The following is a 6355-nucleotide window of genomic DNA, read 5'->3' as shown; positions in this document are numbered from 1 at the left end:
ATCTACCTATCTATGAAACATTATATATATATATAAATTACATATCATATGTAATAGGTATTATATGAAAGTTGCAGAAATGATACTCCTTTATCCCTAAATGTATAATACATATATACATACAATATGTAAATTTCCTAAAAACAAGTAATATAACCACAGTACAATTAACAAAATCAGGAAATTAACCCTGATGCAATACTATTGAATTTACAGAACTTATTCTGTATTGGCCAATTGCCCTACTAATGTCTTTTATAGTACCGTATTTGTGAATCTTCTCTCTCCTTTAATTTTTAATCTTTCTCAGTTTGTCCCTTTTTGCATGCATTTTTTTAGGAAAGACAAACCAGTTATTTTTCAACTGTTTCAATTCCAATTTGTCTCCTATTTTTTAAGATTACATTCAAGTTATGCATTTTTGGCAAGAATACCACAGAAATAATGTATGACATATCAAGAGGCACATGATGTAGATTAGTTCATTCCTAATAAGATTAACTTTGAAAAAAAAAGATGAACTTTGATCATTCTTCTGTTAAAGTGGTGTGTGCCAGGTTTCTCTAGTGTAAAATTCTTATTTTTCTTTGTATTATAATGACCATCTTCTGGAAAGATATTTTGAGACTATAAATAATCTCAAATAATAGATACATTGAAACTATATAAGTATCCTATTACTCTCTAAAGTTTTACTCAGTGGTCTTAGTTGATTCTTGCTTGAAACAATGGTAATGATGATGATGATAAAATAGTGATCTCTAATCCAACTTTCCTTCCATATTTACCAATCAGCATTCTTATGTAAATAAGATCCCTTTCTTTCCTCTATTACTTATTTATATCAATATAGAATACAATTAACCCTTGAACAACATGGGTTTCAACTATGCAGTCCACTCATACATGGATTTTTTTTCACAGTACAGTATTGTAAATGTATTTTCTCTTCCTTATGATTTTCTTAATAACATTTTTTTGATCCAGCTTACTTTATTGTAAGAACACACTACATAAAACATATAAAACACAAAATATGTGTTAATTAGCTGTTTATCATTCAGTCTTCCAGTCAACAGTAGGCTACGGATTTTTGACTGTGTGGGAATCTGTGCCCCTAATGCCCCTAACCCCTGCATTGTTCAAGGCTCCACTGTAGTAGATTCCTTCTTTATTCGTTGGCCAATAGCTTGTTACTATGATTATGCATTTTGATACTGAAATTGTTTCAGATTTGGCCAATGTCTTTTGATGTTTGAGATTCTTTGAACACTTTCTTGCTTTCTTGCACAAGATGATCCAGGCACATTTTGTACTTTCTCTGACCTAGAACCACTTCAAAAAGTGGACTTCATTTCTTTTAGAGGGGAATGGTATTTAGAAACTAAGGTCTGGGCAGCCCTGGTGGCTCAGTGGTTTAGCACTGCCTTCAGCCCAGGGCGTGATCCTGGAGGCCCGGGATGGAGTCCCATGTCGGGCTCCCTGTGTGGAGCCTGTTTCTCCCTCTGCCTGTGTCTCTGCCTCTCTCTCTCGCTCTGTATCTCATGAATAAATAAATAAAATCTTAAAAAAAAAAGAAACTAAGGTCTGGTTGTCCCTAAGAAGTTTTAATGGACACCTGCTCAGTCTAACTCCAGATTATACTCTTTTTAGCACATTTCCATTGTTGATATGTGGTTTCACTTTTCATCTTGCTCATTACTGGGGGTGCTCCTATCTAATACTGCCTTTGCTCTGATAGAATCAAGGAATTTCCCTGCAGATCTGAGACTTGTAGTCCCATGGGACCACACACACACACACACACACACACACACACACACTGAGTGTACCTGTCTGTTCAGTGAATGTGGCTTTTCACACTTAAAAAAGAATTATCTTCATTGTTCATTCAATCCACTTTTCTCCAACAATTTTTCTGTTTATCCTCACTCAGCAGGGGAAGGGGGTGAGGCTTTCTATTAAATTTGATTCTCTTGGGATCCCTGGGTGGCGCAGCAGTTTGGCGCCTGCCGTTGGCCCAGGGCGCGATCCTGGAGACCCGGGATCGAATCCCACATTGGGCTCCCGGTGCATGGAGCTTGCTTCTCCCTCTGCCTGTGTCTCTGCCTCTCTCTCTCCCTCCCTCCCTCTCTCTCTCTCTCTCTCTCTCTCTCTCTGTGACTATCATAAATAAATAAAAATTAAAAAAATTTTTGATTCTCTCTGGATTTAAGAAAGTCAGTGAGAATTCCCGTTTGTTCACTCACTGATATGGCCTCTAGAAATGGGGTGTGGGTTGGAAGCAGGAGCTGAGCCACCATGCACTTTTCATTCTTATTCATAATCTTTTATTTCCTTCTTTGACCACTATTTTTTTAATGTTATAATATTAAGTTATTGTTTCCTTTTGGTCACAAAAGAAGAAAATTCAATTTGGCTGATATTTTAAATTTTTCTTGTAAACTCTGTTTGGAAATCATAAGGAGATACCATTGCACAAAATGTAAGGAAATGGCTAAAGTATAACAAAAAGATAATACCAAGGCTATTGGGCAGCCCCGGTGGCGCAGCGGTTTGGCGCCTCCTGCAGCCTGGGGTGTGATCCTGGAGACCTGGGATTGAGTCCCACGTCGGGCTTCGCATGGAGCCTGCTTCTCCCTCTGCCTGTGTCTCTGCCTTTCTCTCTCTCTCTCTCTGAATAAATAAATAAATCTTTAAAAATTATTTAAAAAATACCAAGGCAATTGAGCACATGGAATAATTGGAATGGTTTTATATTCCTTAAGAAAGTGTAATTAGTACACTATGGAAACTGATCTACCTATCAAAGCTAAACATATAATTTGCTCTATACTCAGAGATTATATTTCTGGAAATAATCCAAGGGAAATAAATTCTATGTCCACTAAAAGATTTTTACAAGAATGTGTATGGTGGTTTTATTCACAATAGCCCCAAATTAGAAACAATCCATTTGTCCTTCTGCAGGACAATAGACAAGCACAATGTGGTATGTTCACACAATGGAATAGTACACAGTAATATGAAACAGCATTCTATGGTTATATCTATTTATATTACAGATTTACAGATGAATCTCATAGACATTAAATTAAGTGAATAATACATATTGACATTTACATGAAGTTTGAAAACAAGCAAAGGTGACATAGATGAAAGGGATTTAGAGTCTGCTTGCAATGAGCATTGAGTAATGTATAGAATTGTTGAATCACTATATTGCACACCTGAAAGTAATATAACACTATATGTCAACTATACTGGAATTAGAAAAACAACAACAACAACAAGCCAAGCTGGCCTATGTTGATAGAGGTTAGAGCAATGCTTTTCTTTAGGGTGTAGGGGCTTGTGAGGAAGCACAAGGGAGCCTTTCTGAATGCTGGAAATATTTTATATCTTCATATGGGGTGGTTATATGGGTGATTATACATATAAAAATGCATCAAACTGTGCTTGTAAGTTTTAATTTGTTCATGTTACTTTAAGTTAGAACCAATTAAAATATTTTATGTGGAAGAGAAAAGGATTCAGAAAAGATAATTCCTGTAGATTAGAAATCAAACGGACCTATGGTCAACTAATCTTCAACAAAGTAGGAAAGAATATCCAACAGAAAAAAAGTCTCTTCAACAAATGCTGTTGGAAAAACTGGACAACCACACATAGAAGAAAGAAATTGGACCGCTTTCTTACACCATACACAAAAATAAATTCAAAATGGATGAAAGACCTAAATGTAAGATAGGAATCTATCAAAATCCTAGAGAACACAGACAGCAACCTCTTCAACCTCAGTTGCAGCAACTTCTTCCTAGACACATCTCCAAAGACAAGGGAAACTTCTCAAGGTAAAAAGCTTTTACACAGTGAAGGAAACGGTCAACAAAATCAAAAGACAACCTACAGAATGGGAGAAGAAATTTGCAAATGTCTTATCAGATAAGGAGCTAATATCCAAGATCTGTAAACAACTTATCAAACGCAATACCCAAAAAAGCAAGTAATCCAGTCAAGAAATGAGCAGAGGACATGAACAGACATTTCTCCAAAAGAGACATACAAATGGCCAACAGACACACAAAAAAATGCTCCACATTTCCTTCGGCATCAGGCAAATACAAATCGAAACCACAGTGAGATATCACCTCACACCAGTTGGAATGGCTAAAATTAGGAAGTCAGGAAACGACAGATATTGGTGAAGATGCAGAGAAAGGGGAGCCCTTTTGCATTGCTGGTGGGAATGCAAACTGGTGCAGCCACTCTGGAAAATAGTATGGAGGTTCCTCAAAAAGTTAAAAATAGAGCTACCCTATTATCCAGCAATTGCACTACTAGGCATTCACCCAAAGAATACAAACATAGTGATCGAAAGGGGCACTTACACCCCAATGTTTATAGCAGCAATGTCCACAATAGCCAAACTATGGAAAGAGCTCAGATGTCCATCAGCAGATGAATGTATAAAAAAGATGTGGTGTATATAGAGACAATGGAACATTACTTGGTCATCAAAAAAATAAAATCTTACTATTAGCAATGATGTGAATGGAACTAGAGGGTATATGCTAAGCAAAATAAAACTAAGCAGTTACATGGTTTCAGTCCTATGTGGAATTTAAGAAACAAAACAGAGGATTATAGGGGAAGGGAGGGAAAAGTAAAATAAGATGAAATCAGAGAGGGAGACAAATCATAAGAGACACTTAATCATAGGAAACAAACTGAAGGTTGCTGGAGGGGAGGGGTAGAGGGATGGGGTACCTGGGTGATGGGTATTAATGAGGGTACCTGATGTAATGAGCACTGAGTATTATATGCAACTGATGAATCACTGAATTCTACTTCAAAAATAATAATACAATATATGTTAATTAATTGAATTTAAATAAAATTTAAAAAATCAAATAGAAAAGTTAAACTTAGCAATGCTGTAAAAAGCATTTCTTGTATCAGAAAGGGAGACAAACATGAGAGACTCCTAACTCTGGGAAATGAACAAGGGGTGGTGGAAGGGGAGGTGGGCGCGGGGTGGGGGTGACTGGGTAACCGGCACTGAGGGGGGCACTTGATGGGATGAGCACTGGGTATTATTCTATATGTTGGCAAATTGAACATCAATAAAAAATAAATTTATAAAATAAAAAAGCATTTCTTGTATAATCAAAAAATCCAACACAGAAGGAAAACAAAATATTTTAAAAAGATTGGAAATATTAGGTCTCCATCCTTTTATTCTCTCTTGATTAATTTACACATCATTAAAGTTATATCTTGTAAATCTGAAAGAAATTGCCTGTAAATCACTCTGGGTACAATGTTTTTCAATAGATTTGACTTTTCCAGTATTTTCTTATTGTCATGGTTCTGCTCACATCTTCTGCTTACTTCTTTTTAAAATATATTTTTATTTTCTTTCTTCTGCTTACTTTTGAATTAACTCTGGTGTCATTGTTCCTACAATGTTATTTTACACAGATTTTTTTTTAAATGAAAGATGGATTTTTTTTTTTTTTACTTCCTGTATAATCCTGATTAGATTACTTTCTTGATTAAATTTGGCAGAGGTGTTTTACTGTTCTGCTTGTTTCTAACTTGGCCACTCCTTTTTTTTTTTTTTTTTTTTAAATTTATTCATGAGATGCAGAGAGGGAGGCAGAGACCTAGGCAGAGGGAGAAGCAGGCTCCCTGCAGGGAGCCCGACGTGGGACTCGATCCCTGGACCTCCGGGGATCACGACCTGAGCCAAAGGCAATGCTCAACCACTGAGCCACCCAGGTGCCCCTGGGCCACTCATTTTTTTAAATTGCCATTTTGGTTCTTTTCCTTCCTGGACGTTTTCTAGACATTCTTCCGCTTTCATTGAGCTTGCAGTCTAGTTATGCAAACACCGATTTGGTAGGAAAAATAAGAGTCCTCGGCTCCTTTAAAAAAAAAAACAAACAAACGGTAATTTTATTTTACTTTTTTTTTTTTAAGATTTGTTCATTTATTTATGATAGACATAGAGAGAGAGAGGCAGAGACACAGGCAGAGGGAGAAGCAGGCTCCATGCAGGGAGCCCGACGTGGGACTCGATCCCGGGTCTCCAGGATCGCGCCCTGGGCCGAAGGCAGGCGCTAAACCACTGAGCCACCCGGTAATTTTAGAAACTCTTCCGTGGTATAATTCAGAGACCCTCAGCGAGCTTTTAAAGTTTTATTTAAAAAATGATTTTCAGTTTGATGTGTCTTTTTAAAAAACATCTTTTACTCTCTAATTCTCTTTCAGGAAATTTATCTTTGCCGTGAGAGGGTTCGTCCTAGGAAATGAGCCAATCGCACGGGCTCACTTGCTTAATCTGGCTTAA

This window comes from Canis lupus, chromosome 23 (genome assembly GCF_011100685.1).
Source record: "Canis lupus familiaris isolate Mischka breed German Shepherd chromosome 23, alternate assembly UU_Cfam_GSD_1.0, whole genome shotgun sequence".
NCBI classification, from domain to species: domain Eukaryota; kingdom Metazoa; phylum Chordata; class Mammalia; order Carnivora; family Canidae; genus Canis; species Canis lupus.
Note: the sequence above shows the minus strand (reverse complement) of the source record.